This window comes from Musca autumnalis, unplaced genomic scaffold (genome assembly GCF_047663935.1).
Source record: "Musca autumnalis isolate F117 unplaced genomic scaffold, ASM4766393v1 scaffold_5, whole genome shotgun sequence".
Lineage (NCBI taxonomy): Eukaryota > Metazoa > Arthropoda > Insecta > Diptera > Muscidae > Musca > Musca autumnalis.
Window position 1 is genome coordinate 43,423,125 of NW_027412088.1, and position 15,707 is coordinate 43,438,831.

General features: G+C 39.8%; 1 protein-coding gene across 1 annotated transcript in view; it reads right to left on the minus strand.

Annotated features, from left to right (window-relative positions):
- Positions 1–15,707, minus strand: part of LOC141405530 (uncharacterized) — a 756,997-nt gene that overhangs the window by 710,578 nt on the left and 30,712 nt on the right. The window contains exon 2 of the mRNA XM_073989987.1: positions 4,734–6,007. The gene's annotated coding sequence lies outside the window, so the exon portion shown is untranslated. The remainder of the gene's footprint in view (positions 1–4,733; positions 6,008–15,707) is intronic.

Consider the following 15,707-nt stretch of genomic DNA (forward strand, 5'->3'; position numbering starts at 1 on the left):
GGTGTTCTATAGACAAAAAACCTCTAGAGGTTTTCTATAGACAGAAGACACCTTGAGGTCTTCTATAGACAGAAGACCTCTTGAGGTCTTCTATAGACAGAAGACCTCTTGAGGTCTTCTATAGACAGAAGACCTCTTGAGGTCTTCTATAGACAGAAGACCTCTTGAGGCCTTCTATACACAGAAGACCTCTTGAGGCCTTCTATACACAGAAGACCTCTTGAGGCCTTCTATACACAGAAGACCTCTTGAGGCCTTCTATACACAGAAGACCTCTTGAGGCCTTCTATAGACAAAAGAAACCTTGAGGTTTTCTATAGACAGAAGACCTCTTGAGGTCTTCTATAGACAGAAGACCTCTTGAGGTCTTCTATAGACAGAAGACCTCTTGAGGTCTTCTATAGACAGAAGACCTCTTGATGTCTTCTATAGACAGAAGACCTCTTGAGGTCTTCTATAGACAGAAGACATCTTGAGGTTTTCTATAGACAGAAGACCTCTTGAGGTTTTCTATAGACAGAATACCCCTTGAGGTCTTCTTTAGACAGAAGACCTTTTGAGGCCTTCAATACACAGAAGACCTCTTGAGGCCTTCCATAGAGAGAAGACCTTTTGAGGTCTTCTATTGACAGAAAACCCTTTGCGGTCTTCTATAGACAGAAGGCCTCTTGAGGTCTCTATAGATAGAAGACCTCTTGAGGTCTTCTATAGAAAGAAGACCTCTTGAATCTTCTATAGACAGAAGACGTCTTGAGGTCTTCTATAGACAGAAGACCTCTTGAGGTGTTCTAGACAAAAAACCTCTTGAGGTCTTCTATAGACAGAAGACGTCTTTAGGTCTTCTATAGACAGAAGACCGCTTGAGGTCTTCTATAGACAAAAGAACCCTTGAGGTCTTCTATAGACAGAAGACCTCTTGAGGTATTCTATAGACAGAACACCTCTTGAGGTCTTCTATAGACAGAAGACCTCTTGAGATCTTCTATAGACAGAAGACCTCTTGAGGTCTTCTATAGACAGAAGACCTCTTGTGGTCTTCTATAAACAGAAGACCTCTTAAGGTCTTTTATAGACAGAAGACCTCTTGAGGTCTTCATTAGACAGAAGACCTCCTGATTTGTTCTATAGACAGAAGACCTCTTGAGGTGTTCTATAGACAGAAGACCTCTTGAGGTGTTCTATAGACAGAAGACATCTTGAGGTGTTCTATAGACAGAATACTTCTTGAGGTCTTCTATAGACAGAAGACCTCTTGAAGTCTTCTATAGACAGAAGACTTCTTGAGGTCTTCTATAGGCAGAAGACCTCTTGAGGTGTTCTATAGACAGAAGACCTCTTGAGGTGTTTTATAGACAGAAGACCTCTTAAGTTGTTCTATAGACAGAAGACCTTTTGAGGTATTTTATAGACAGAAGAATTCGTGAGGCCTTCTACAGATAGAAGATCTCTTGAGGCCTTCTACAGATAGAAGATCTCTTGAGGCCTTCTACAGATAGAAGACATCTTGAGGTCTTCTATAGACAGAAGACCTGTTGAAGTGTTTTATAGGCAGAATACCTCTTGAGGTCTTCTATAGACAGAAGACCTCTTGAAGTCTTCTATAGACAGAAGACTTCCTGAGGTCTTCTATGGACATAAAACCTCCTGAAGTCTTCTATAGACAGAAAACCTCCTTCTTCTATAGACAGAAGACTTCTTGAGGTCATCTATAGACAGAAGACCTCTTGAGGTGTTCTATAGACAGAAGATCTCTTGAGGTTTTCTATAGACAGAAGATCTCTTGAGGTTTTCTATAGACAGAATACCTCTTGAGGCCTTCTATAGGCAGAAGACCTCTTGAAGTCTTCTATAGACAGAAGACTTCTTGAGGTCTTCTATAGACAGAAGACCTCTTGAGGTCTTTTATAGACAGAAGAATTCTTGAGGCCTTCTACAGATAGAAGACATCTTGAGGTGTTCTATAGACAGAAGACCTCTTGAGGTGTTCTATAGGCAGAAGACTTCTTGAGGTCTTCTATGGACAGAAAACCTCCTGAAGTCTTCTATAGACAGAAAACCTCCTGAGGTCTTCTATAGACAGAAAACCTCCTTCTTCTATAGACAGAAGACTTCTTGAGGTCTTCTATAGACAGAAGACCTCTTGAGGACTTCTATAGACAGAAGACTTCTTGAGGTCTTTTATAGACAGAAGAATTCTTGAGGTCTTCTATAGATAGAAGAATTCTTGAGGCCTTCTACAGATAGAAGACATCTTGAGGTGTTCTATAGACAGAAGACCTCTTGAGGTGTTCTATAGGCAGAAGACTTCTTGAGGTCTTCTATGGACAGAAAACCTCCTGAAGTCTTCTATAGACAGAAAACCTCCTGAGGTCTTCTATAGACAGAAGACCTTTTGAGGTCTTCTATAGACAGAAGACCTGTTGAGGTGTTTTATAGACAGAATACCTCTTCAGGTGTTCTATAGCCAGAAGACCTCTTGAGGTGTTCTATAGGCAGAAGACTTCTTGAGGTCTTCTATGGACAGAAAACCTCCTGAAGTCTTCTATAGACAGAAGACTTCTTGAGGTCTTCTATAGACAGAAGACCTCTTGAGGTCTTCTATAGAAAGAATACCTCTTGAGGACTTCTATAGACAGAAGACCTCTTGAGGACTTCTATGGACAGAAGACATCTTGAGGTCTTTTATATACAGAAGAATTCTTGAGGTCTTCTATAGACAGAAGACCTCTTGAGGTCTTCTATATACAGAAGACCTATTGAGGTCTACTATAGACAGAAGACCTCTTGAGGTGTTCTATAGGCAGAAGACTTCTTTAGGACTTCTATAGACAGAAGACCTCAGACAGAAAACCTCTTGAGGTATATAGACAACAAACCTCTTGAGGTCTTGTATACACAGAAGAGCTCTTGCGGTCTTCTATAGACTGAATACCTCTTGAGGTCTTCTATAGAAAGAAAACGTCTTGAGGTTTTTTATAGACAGAAGACCTCTTGAGGTCTTCTATGGACGCTAACATGGTGCACACGGCAACTCTCGATTGCAGTAACCGATTTTTTCCACACTTTACACATCGTGATATTTCTACGAAACATAGATCAGGTTATAATATGGAATACTTCGGGTACCTCCCACACAAAATTTCGGAAAAGTGCAGTTCGGGGCTTCCTCTCGAATCGTTTTGATTTTTCTTGTAACAGATTGCACTCAAGGCCCCTACGAGTATTACGATGGTACAAGCTTTTTGAGTGGCAAGTCCATACTTCGTGAGAAAGTTGCGCACGACAACTCTCGAACCGAATTCTGCGTTCCTAATTTCTTCGAAATATTCTCTCCATCTTTAAATTTGTTCATCATTGTTCGTTTGTAGTCTACCATTGCGATCTTTTACTGTTTGGTTCCTGGTAAACCTTCGATCTGTGAGACTATCTATCGTCCGGTGTATCTTTCTCATGTTATTCTGGCTTGCTGCTTCCTCTGCTGTTTTTGCCAGATCTTCCAAGAACTTTATTTTGTCTCTTCTTAGAGCTTTCTTCACTTGTTTAGCTAGTTGTGATATTGTTGTTATTCAACTGCATCTTAAGTTCACCTCTTTGAGAAATTAGTTTCCAATTGTCGTCTGATATCCAGATTTTCCTGTGTTTTTGGACTACGCCCAGTGTATCTTCCGCAACTTGATGGTATGTTGATGTGATTTGTTCCCGTGTGTGGTGTTGGTTTGTTGGTAACTTTTCGTGTATTGCCGTGGCTAGGGTGTTTCTGATTGTGTTGTTTTGGAGTTGTTGTAGGCGTAGTTGTTTCCGCCTTCTGTGTCTGGTGTTTTTTCTTTAGCATTTCAATTTGATTTTGATTTCGCCTATGATGAGCTTGTGGTCACTGTCTGACGACTGAGCTCATCTATCTTCTACTCACGCATATGTGATCTATCTGGTTGCGAGTATTGCCGCTCGGTGATGTCCATGTGTATGTATGAATCTCCTTGTGCTGGAAGATGACACAGTTCCATGAACCGCTCTCCGTTATTGTTTTTAACTGCATATCCATGCTTTCCCATTGTTGGTGTTGTCGCTCCCAATTTTTGCATTAAAGTCACCCATAAGAGTTATGATGTCTCCTCTCCGAATTTCATTAAGCGTGGATGTTAGTTTGCGTAGAATTCATCTTTCACAGTGTCTTTTGTGGGCGCATAACACTGTACTATGGTGACATGTCTTACATTGCTCTTGAATCGAGTCATTATCACACGGTCGGATATTGGTTTCCATGTCTGAAGCGACCTCTTAGCGTTCTTCGACATCATGATCCCAACACTGCTTTCACCACCAATTTCTTTTCCACTGTATAGTACATGGTTTTTCTAAACAGTACTTTTCACCAAAAACACTTCAACTCCGCAGCCCTGATGACAAATTGTGCCCTAGTGTCTAATGTTTTAATTGCCTCTAAAGCCAAATAAAGTTTGACTGCTCTCCTCTCAAAATAAATAAATAAACCAGAAATGTCATTTTATTTATGTTTACTTTTTCAGTAATAAACATTCTGAAATCTATTATTTATATTCATTCAAATATTAATTAAATTTGTTCATTTGATTACATTTGTGCAAATGACACACACACACGTTCTGCAGTGACATAAATTTATATTTTAATTGTATAGTTAAAAGAAAATTTATTAATAACTTAATAAGATTGGATGATGACTGCCATCAGCAGTGGGATCGACGACGACTTACCTTATTTATATTTATGTGAATGTGTAATGTTTGATTGTAGACTCGTTTGTTGTTGTTGTTGCTGGTTGTTCACAAAAATGTCTACTGCTTCTTCGTCGCTGTCGTTGTCTTCTTCTTCAGCTTCGTTTTCTTCTGGTAATTCAATTTACACAATGAAAATATTTTAATTATTCTAAATGCAAACGCTTGCACACATTTACAAGTTTTACTGTCAAGTCCACCAGCAAGGACACCCACCACTCACACATAGACAGAGAGGGAGAGAGACACAAACCGAGACCGGCCCTAGTGCCAGACCACCATACTTGTTGATATCTTTACTAGAGTGACGTTTCTTTCTTGGGCGGGTTGTTATAGTTACAATGTAATCTAAAGGTTTAGTTATCTCCGTTGTCAGAGTGGTATTGGTTTAATTTATTATTAATTCTTTTTGTTATTGCCTACGTTGCTTTTTGTGTGCGTTCTTTGACACTGGGTTCGTAGTTGTTGTTTTAATGGTGATGCCCCGGTGATTATGGCATTTAGTTATAGCTGTTGTTGTTACACTAATATCAACATCAATAATAGTAAGTAGTGGTAGTGGTAGTAATGGTCGTTTATACTCATTAATTAATTAAATAATTAATTTTTCGTTCAATGATGGTTGTTGCAACAAAACCAGGTAATTTGTGGGGTAATCATAAGAAAGAAAGATAAAAGCCTTTTTGCTGAGTAAGCCACATACAACAATTGTATATGTGTGTGTTTGTGTTTGTCACTTGATTTAAACATAAACCATATTTTTATTCAACTCACGCACTTGCCCATACACACACATTTTCTACATCTACATAAATCGTAAAGTATAACAACACTATGCATTATTTGTATGCTTGTTCCACTAGACACACCATAGCCGGACTGATATCACGAGATCACGTTCGAAACAAATACACGCACGAATGAAGAACGATAGTTTAGACCGTTTTAGACCGATATTCGTAGGAGTAAGAAACGAAACGGGTACGGTATTATTTTTTTAATTGAAAAACGTACAACAATATAAAAACAATTGTGAAACGAAGAAAATGGGGAAACTGATTTGGATGCCGGTTCATACGGTACATACGTAAAAAAATATTTTTTGTGAAACAAATTAAATATTATTAATTTTAGAGATTTTGTTGGCTTGTTTGTTATTTAGGTTGTCATAATTAGATTTATAGTTTTATTTAGATTTTTTTATTTTATTATTGTCATTAGACAAATTCAATTTTTTTTCATGGCGCAGATACCTGAAAAGAGAAATAAAAATGTTGATTACTATTATTTAATTAATTAATTTATTTATTTTTATGGCTTTAGGGTTAATAAATCAAGTAATAAACAATAAATAGAAAAGTTACAGTGTTTTATTTATAAATCCACTAAAAACTAGAAAATAATTGTTCTCTTAGCCTCAATAAATATATTCTTCTTCATTATGGGATCTTTCAAAACGCTTGCCTTTTATTGCCACATAATTGTGTCACCATTTTTAATTTAAATGCTAGCGTTTTATTTGAGAGATCCATCATGAAGAAGAATCTACTTATTGAGGCTAAGAGAAAAATTATTTTCTAATTTTTAATGCATTTTTAAATAAAACACTATAACATAATTTTTATACCCTCAGCCTTTAGGCTAAAGAGGGTATTTACACTTCGATACGACCAAAAATGTGCCTCATCGAAACAATGGTTTTAGACCCCAAGTATGTTTGTACGATATCCGTTTCAGACAATTTTGAGTAGATCTAGCAATATCCGTCCGTCTGTCTGGCTGGCTGGTGCGCACGATAACTCTCGAACGGATCAATCGATTCGGTTCAAATTTTGGGTATCGAAATATTTTGTCCAGATTCGATTCAAGTTCGAAGATGGGCCACATAGGTCCACTCCTTCAGGTACCTCCCCCACAAATGTTCAAAAATTATCGGAAAACTTGTGCGCACGATAACTCTTATAGGGAATAACCGATTTGGTCCATACTTTGCACATCGTGTAATTTCTACCAAACTTAGATTAGGTTCCAATATGGACTCAATCTGTCCACTCCTTCGGGTACCTCCCTCACAAAATTTCGGAAAAGTTCAGTTTAGGACCTGGTCTCGAATCGCTTTGATTTTTGTTTACGCAAGTTGTATTCGCTGTCCTCTATACGACGCTGTTAGTTTCGTTAGGGGCAAGTCCATACTTTCTGAGAAAATAGCCTGAAAGTTACAAAGAACCCTATGACACCGTGTGTAGTGGTTGCAGCGCAAGATAACTCTCGAACGGATCTGCCGATTCGGTCCAAAATTTGGCTTTCGTAATATTTTGTCCAAACTTAGTTCAAGTTCAAAGATGGATTATATCGGTCCACTCCTTCCGGTACCTCCCCCACAGAAGTTCGAAAATGTTCGGAAAATTTGTGCGTACGATAACTCTTGAAGGGAGTAACCGATTTGGTCCATACTTTGCACATTATGAAATTTCTACCAGACTTTGATGAGGTTCCAATATGGACTCAATCGGTAAACTCCTTCGAGTACCTCCCACACAAAATGTCGGAAAAGTTCAGTTTAGGACCTGCTCTCGAATCGCCTTGGGTTTTGTTGTACCATCTTGTATTCACTGTCCCCTATAAGAAGGTACAAGTTTCCTCAGGGGCAAGTCCATACTTCCTGAGAAAATAGCCTGAAAGTTGAAAAACAAATCCTATCCTATTTCCAAACTTAGTTTAAGTTCGTAGATAAGCCATATCGGTCCACTCCTTCAGGTACCTACGCCACAAAAGTTCAAAAATATTCGGAAAAATTGTGGGCACGATAACTCTTGATGGGAGTGACCGATTTGGTCTATACTTTACACATTCTCATAATATCTACCAGATATAGATCAGGTTCGAATATGGACTATATTTGTCCACTCCATCCCGTACCTCCCACACGAAATTTTGGATAAGTTCACTTAAAGACCTGCTATTGAATCACTTTTTTGTTGAAGCAACTTACATTCGCTGCCTCAATTACGATGGTAAAAGTTGTTTCAGGGGCAAGTCCATACTTCTTGAGAAAACAGCCCGAAGGGTGTAAAAACCCCCTATGGCACCCCCATGGTCTATGTCGGTCCATTCCTTTAAGTACCTTTTCAGCAAAATTTTTTAACTTTAATCCTAATCAACATTTTTTGTCGGTTCATACGAGACCAAAATTTTGAAACCCCCTAAATACTTAAGTTTATTGTGAAAAAAAGTGTTTCAATTTGCACAGGCTGAGGGTATATCTCTGTCGGCAAAGCCGACTGATACTTTTTTACTTGTTAATTTAAATGCAAGCATTTTATTTGAGAGATCCATCATGAAGAAGAATCTACTTATTGAGGCTAAGAGAAAAATTATTTTCTACTTTTTAATGCATTTTTAAATAAAACACTGTAACATAATTTTTGTACCCTCAGCATTTATGCTAACGAGGGTATATACACTTTCATACGGGCAAAATGTGCCTCATCGAAATAATGGTTTTAGACCCCAAGTATGTTTGGACGAAATGTGTTTCAGACAATTTGGAGTTGATTTAGCCATGTCCGTCGGTCTGTCTGTCTGGCTGGCTGGTGCGCACGATAACTCTCGAACCGATGAACCGATTCGATTCAAATTTTGGTTTTCGTAATACTTTGCCCAAACTTAGTATAAGTTCGAAGATGGGCTATATCGGTCCACTCCTTCCGGTACCTCCCCCACAAAAGTTCGAAAATGTTCGGAAAATTTGTGCGCACGATAACTCTTGAAGGGGTTAACCGATTTGGTCTATACTTTGCCCACCGTAAAATGACTTATATAATGTTTCAATTTAGACTCAATCGGTCCACTCCTTCGGGTACCTCCCACACAAAATTTTGGAAAAGTTCAGTTTAGGACCATCTCTCGAATCGCTCTGATTTTTGTTTTAGCAACTTGTATTCACCGCCCTCCAAACGACGGTACAAGTTTCATCAGGGGCAAGTCCATACTTCCTAAGAAAATAGCCTGAAAGTTGCAAAAAAAACCCCTATGACACCGAGTGAGGTGGTTAGAGTGCAAGATAACTCTCGAACGGATCTGCCGATTCGGTCCAAAATTTGGCCTCAGTAATATGTTGTTCAAACATAGTTTAAGTTTGAAGATAAGCCATATCGGTCCACTCCTTCAGGTACCTCCCCCACAAAAGTTCAAAAATGTTCGGAAAATTTGTTCATACGATAACTCTTGAAGGGAGTGGCCGAATTGGTCCATACTTTACACATCCTAATCTACTACATATAGATGGGGTCCAAATATGGACTATATTTGTCCACTCCATCCGGTACCTTCCACACAAAATTTCGGATAAGTTCACTTTAAGACCTGCTCTCGAATCACTTTGATTTTTGTTGCAGCAACTTGCATTCGCTGCCTCAATTACTATGGCAAAAGTTTTTTCAGTGGCAAATCCACACTTCTTGAGCAAACAGCCCGAAGGGTGTAAAAACCGCCAATGGCACCATATGTAGTGGCTGGAGATCCACTTCCATAATGGTCAATGTCGATCCATTCCTTTAAGTATTTCCTCCGCAAAACTTTTGCTCTTTAATCCTAATCAACATTTTTGTCGGTTCATACGCCCAACATTTTTAAAACTCTCTAAATACATACGTTTTTTGGGAAAAAAATTGTTTCAATATACTCAGGCTGAGGGTATATCTCTGTCGGCCAAGCCGACTGATACTATTTTACTTGTTTTAATTATTTTTTATTTTGAATTTTTTAGTAAATAGATTCTTCACCGCTGAGAACTCCATAACCAAATTACAACCAATTTAGGCCGAAAATTTAGACATGTAAAAAAGTATCAGTCGGCTTTGCCTATGTGAATGAAAAATGTGGACTAGAATTAAAGTTCAAAACTGTTGCGGAGGAGGTACTTGAAGGAATGGACCGACGTAGTCCATTATGGAAAAGGATCTTATTTTAAGAGTCATATCTTTTCGATGGATATAACGCCCACTTCAGTGGGTCAGTGGGTCATAACTTTTGGACCAGTATGCCAGGAAGCATGGAATCATATCATATCGCTGTAGACAGGACCACAACCAACAGCATTTCCAAAGGATCTTCGAAGAGAACCTAAACTGTACTTAAACACAAATGCTGAACTTTTGTGGGGGAGGTACCCTAAGGAGAGGACGGATATGGGCCATTTTAGAAGTTAAACTAAATTTGGACAAAGTATTAGGAGATCCAGAGTTTGGATCCAACCAAATTGGTTGCCCCGTTGAAGATATATCGTCCATACCATTTTAGTGACATTTTTAATAGTACGGGAAGTTGTGGACCGGTATTGCCCATCTTCGAACTGAAACTGAGTTTGGACAAAATATGACGAAGGACCGAATCGGTTGATCAGTTCGAGAGTTATCGTGCTTTCCGAAATCTTGTATGGGAGGTACCTGAAGGAGTGCACAAATATAGTCCATATTCGAACCTGATCTATATCTGGTAGATATGTTAGGATGTGAAAAGTATGGACCAAATCAATCTCTCCCTTCAAGGGTTATCGTGCGCACAATTGACCGATATAGTGCATCTTCGAACTTAAACTAAGTTTGGACAAAAAAATATTACGATACCTTCGAGAGTTATCGTGGGCTCTAATCACTACGCACCGTGTTATTTTCTCAGGAAGTATGGACTTGCTCCTGATGAAACTTGTACCGTGTAGTGAATACAACTTGTTACAAAAAAATCAAAACGAATCAAGAGCAGGCCCTAAACTGAACTTTTCGAAATTTCGTGTGGGAGGAACCCAAAGGAGTGGACCGATTGAGTCCATATTGGAACCTCATCTAAGCCTGGTAGTAATTTCTCGACGTGCAAAGTATGGACCAAATCGGTTACTCCCTTCAAGAGTTATCGTGCGCACATATTGTCCGAACATTTTAGAACTTGTGTCGGGAAGGTATCGGAAGGAGTGGACCGATATAGTCCATCTTCGAACTTAAACTAAGTCTGGACAAAATATCACGAAAGCCAAATTTTGGACCGAATCTGTTGATCCGTTCGAGAGTTATCGTGCGCACCAGCCAGACAGACAAACGGACGGACATAGCTAAATCAACTCCAAATTGTCTGAAACGGATTTCGTCCAAACATACTTGGGGTTTAAACCGTTATTTCGATTAGGCACATTTTGTCCGTATGAAAGTGTATGTACCCTAGTTATCAGAATTGCTGAGGGTATAATAAAAACTTTAAAATGCCTGATATCGGGTGGTACCTTCATATGGGAGCAATACCAAAACCTGGACCTATGTCTTCCTCCGAACTTCCGAAAAACCTTCTCCGAACCACGGAAAAACCTCCTCCGAACTTCCGAACAACCTCCTACGAACCTCTGAACTGCCCTATCCACCTTCAACGGAACTCCATAACCAAATTACAGCCAATTTAGGCGGAAAATGTAAATAAAAACTTCAAAATACCTGAACTTGGGTGGTACTGTTATATGGAGGCTACAGCAAAACCTGGACCTATGTCGAAAATTTTTGGTGTCAATGCCAAATTACAGTCAATACGGGCTAAAAATGAAAATAATATCCTCAAAATACCAGAAATCGGATGGAACTGCTATATGGGGGCTATAGGATACAAGTAAGAAAAGGAAATAAGTAAGAAAAGTATCAGTCGGCTTTGCCGATAGAGGTATACCCTTAGCCTGTGTGAATTGAAACGCCTTTTCCCAAACAACGTATGTATTTAGGGGGTCTTTAGAATGTTGGGGTCTTCAAAGATATGAATTAGGATAAAATCTCAACAGTTTTGAGGGGGAGATACCTAAAGGAATAGACCGACATAGCCCATTTTGGAAGTGTGTTTTATTTTAGCAGTCATTTATATCGATAGGACCATTATATCAAGAAATGTGGACTTGCCCACGAAAAACATAATATCGTTGTAAACAGGGCTGTTAGGAGTTCCTTCGGTAAAAATGTCCAAAGGATTCTTGCACAGATCCTTAACTGCTCTTAAGCAAAAAATTTTAAACATTTGTGTGGGTGGTACCCCAAGCAATGGACAGATAGAGCCCACTTTTGAACATAAACTAAGTTTGGACAACATATTTCGAGATCCAAAGTTTGGACCAAATCGGTTGTTCCGTTTATGTGATATTGCGCGTACCATTTTAGCGAATATTTAACTTTTGTGGGGGAGGTACCGGAAGGAGTGGACCTAAAAGCACCACCTTCGAATTTCATATAATTTTCGAAGAAATATTACGATATGCAAAGTGTGCACCTACGCAGTATTCGGTTCGAGAGCTGTCGTTGGCACCAGCCACTACACATGCTGGCCGTAGGGGTTTGTTACAGCTTTCGGGTCATTTTCTCAAGAAGTATGGAATTGTCAATCAAAAAACCTGTCCCATCGTAATAGGGGCTTTGAGCACAACATGTTGCCAGAAAAATCAAAACGACTCGAGAGGAGGTCTTAAACTGCACTTTTCTAAAATTTTGTGTGGGGGGGTACCCGTAGGAATTGACATATATCGTCCATATTCTATATGTCTCGTAGAAATAGTACGACGTGCACAGTATAGATCAAATCGGTTACTGCCTTCGAGAGTTATCGTGCGCACCATTTTAACGAAAAGTTTTCAAACTTTTGTGGGAGAGGTACCCAAAGGAATGGACCGATATGGCCGATCTTAGAACTTGTTTTAATTTAGCGCAAAATATTACGGCTGTCAAATTTTGGGCCGAATTGGTTATATCCGTTTCAGAGTTATCGTGCGCACCATCTACTGCACATGGTACCATCGCGAATTTTTATAGCTGTCGGGCCATTTTCTCAGGGAGTATGTACTTGCCTCTGAAAAAACTTGAACCGCCGTAATGAGGGCGTAGGAAACCAAGCTCAACAGCAACTGCAGCTTACAGCGTTGTGATGTTTACAACACAGTGAGAAAATATTGCACCCGAAGTGGAGGTGGAGTATTAGCTTTCCTATTGCACCAGTCTGTTCAATACAGACCTATCTCGCTTAAATCTGACTCTAATGACCGGTACATGGAATGTATGGGGGTTGCAGATAGGTATGAATCTGCAGAGGTACATTTGCTGAACGTATACATCCCGCCGATAAATATATGTACTTCAGGCTGCAAACCTTACACCGCTTTTAATAGGTCATGACCGTCTGGTCTTAGGGGACTTCAATGCGCATCATGAGATGTGGCATTCGGTCCCCGGAAACGACCAGTGATGTATGGAGCTGGCTGAGCAGATTGATAGCTTTACGTTTTGCACGGCCAATGAGGACACCCCTACCAGAATTAGAGGCGAGTGTCACAATTCGCCAGACATAAATATCGTGTCACCTGGTCTGACAAATAACTTAACCTGGCAACCCGTCAATTCTTTTAGATCAGACCATATCCCCATAATTGTGTCCATTAGCAGACCGCCCGATTTCATCACCTCTGAACGCTGCACTTTTGTCAATCATGGGAAAGTCGATTGGCCGAGTTTCAGAGGGTTCGAGTAGCGAAAAGGACGTTCAGAGACATTATCGCTGCTGCAGCCGCGCACCATATACTTGCTGGTGAATACCCGAAGTGAGGCCAAACTTCGGAGGCGACGGGATTTGCAAATGAGCTTCGTTGAGCCAATCCCAGTGACCCCAGAGTCAAGAAGCTGACGCTGGAAGCTAACAGTTACGTCGGCGAGCATAAGCGGAACAAGTTGTTAAATCATCTGAAGAGTTGCAACATTGGAGCTGGGTAACTCTAGAACCCTCGATAGAAGGAGGATACGACCTCATTCACATTTGGCGACGTTACGTTGACCGACTCGAAGAGGTGCGCAAGTTATTTCAATCGATAGTTTGTGGAGCACCCCGGGAATGACAGGATAAAGAGAAGAGTATTATGTCGCATCAGATTTCTTCTGACGAGGATGAACCAGCACAGTTTAAAATGGATGATGTTGCGAATGTCTTTAGCAACTAAAACACCCAAAGCGTTGGGTTCTAATGGAATCTCTATGGTAATGCTGAAAGAGTTGGATGTGCCGGAAGTCGAGTATCTCACTAAAGTTTTCAACCTGTCGCTAGCCACCCACATTGTTCTGAAAAAATGAGCGGGCTGGTCCCGCTACTGAAGTCAGGCAAGGATGTCAGCAAAAGTGAATCGTACAGGTCGATTTCGCTTTTTTTCGCCCGTAGCAAAGACCCTTGAGGCCTTAGTTCTCCCCAGCATTAGAAATAGCTTTCCAGTTGCCGATCATCAGCATGGATTCCGTAAGCATCACAGCACGACAACAGCGCTGCACGCCATATCCAAACATTTTTGTCGAGGAATCAAGCAGAATAAGCCGTGTGATAGAACAATAATGGTGGTGCTTGACTTATCAAAAGCCTTTGATACTCTCTGACACTCCACGCTGTTTGAGGACATTGATCAGACAACCCTTCTGCCAAATCTGAAACGCTATATAATCAATTATATGTGTGGAACCCGTGGAGTGAAACAGGGATTTCCCCAAGGTAGGGTAATATCTCCGGAACTGTTTATACCTCTCGTGTATTCCGCCCCCTCCGGACGGCATCGAGATCATAACTTATGCTGATGATTGTACGATCCTGGCGTCAGGTACCTTCGCTGATGACATTTGTGAAAGACTGCACTCCTATTTAACCTATCTTCCCACATTTTTACACGCGAGGAATATGCAGATATCCGCCACTAAATTTACGGACACTCTGTTCACCACATGGACGGCGCAGGTGAGAAGAAAGTTGAATGTCGTGGTCGATGGTAACAGAATTCCGACCACAAACTACCCCAAAATTCTAGGGGTCACATTCCGGGCGATTTGAACGCCGTCATTCATGGGATTATACTGAGCAAAAAAGTCCACTAGACCATATGTCTACGACGGAAATCGAGGCCCCGGATTTTGACTTTTTTATCCAGGTTTTTTGGATATTTGGCATATACAGCCAAAGCACTGAGATTTTCGATCCAACACAAAGACACGAATTGTAGACCAGACAATAATCTCAAAAGCATTGTAATGCTCCTTCAGACAGCCTTGAGAAAGTGGGAATTTTTCTGAAAATATCAGTATCGTATCAATTATCGACATTTTCCAAAAAAATTTGCACTGTCTCAAGGCCAAAACTGCCTAAAGGAGTGCTCCAATACTTTTGCAATGTACCAGAGAGTTCTTAATTATTGTCTTAGCTACAATTTTTGTCCTTGTGTTGGATCGAAAATCTCAATGGTTTGGCTGTTCTATTCCAAAATATCAAAAAAACTTGGATAAAAAATTTCAAGTCAAAATCCGGGGGCTCGATTTCCGTCGTAGACATATGGTCTATTGGACTTTTTTGCTCAGTACAATCCTAAGAATCAGAAACACCAGACGCCCGTTAACATTTTTTCCTTACATACAAGTCGCCCCGGCCTAATATATGTATTTCTATTTATTTTATCCCCATTATGGAACCATAAGAAAAATCATTAATCTTAATAGGCTATTGTCCTTTAATGCAGAATAAATTTGTTCGCAAGGTCTTCCAAGCTTTACAAATAATCACAAAATTATGCAGACTGAGATTGTCATGGTTTGAAAGTAATACTGGTGTGACTTTGGGCAATTCTAGGCATAACTTCATCTTATCTGGCCGCATAATTAGTTGCACAGATATACACTGATATACATTAACACTGGTAACAAGTCTTAAGCGTTTGACTATTCACCTTTGGCTTCTTATCATATTATTTGGCTATAATTTTCATGACTGTTTTTTTTTTTAGAGAAATGTATACACATTTTCAAGTTGTTAATTTCCTTGAAATTTATTTGTATTAAGGGAAGTCGTAACCCCCTAAGCCCCCAAGCTCCCCTTCCGACCAAAAAAACACCAACAACAATATTACACTTAACACAATGC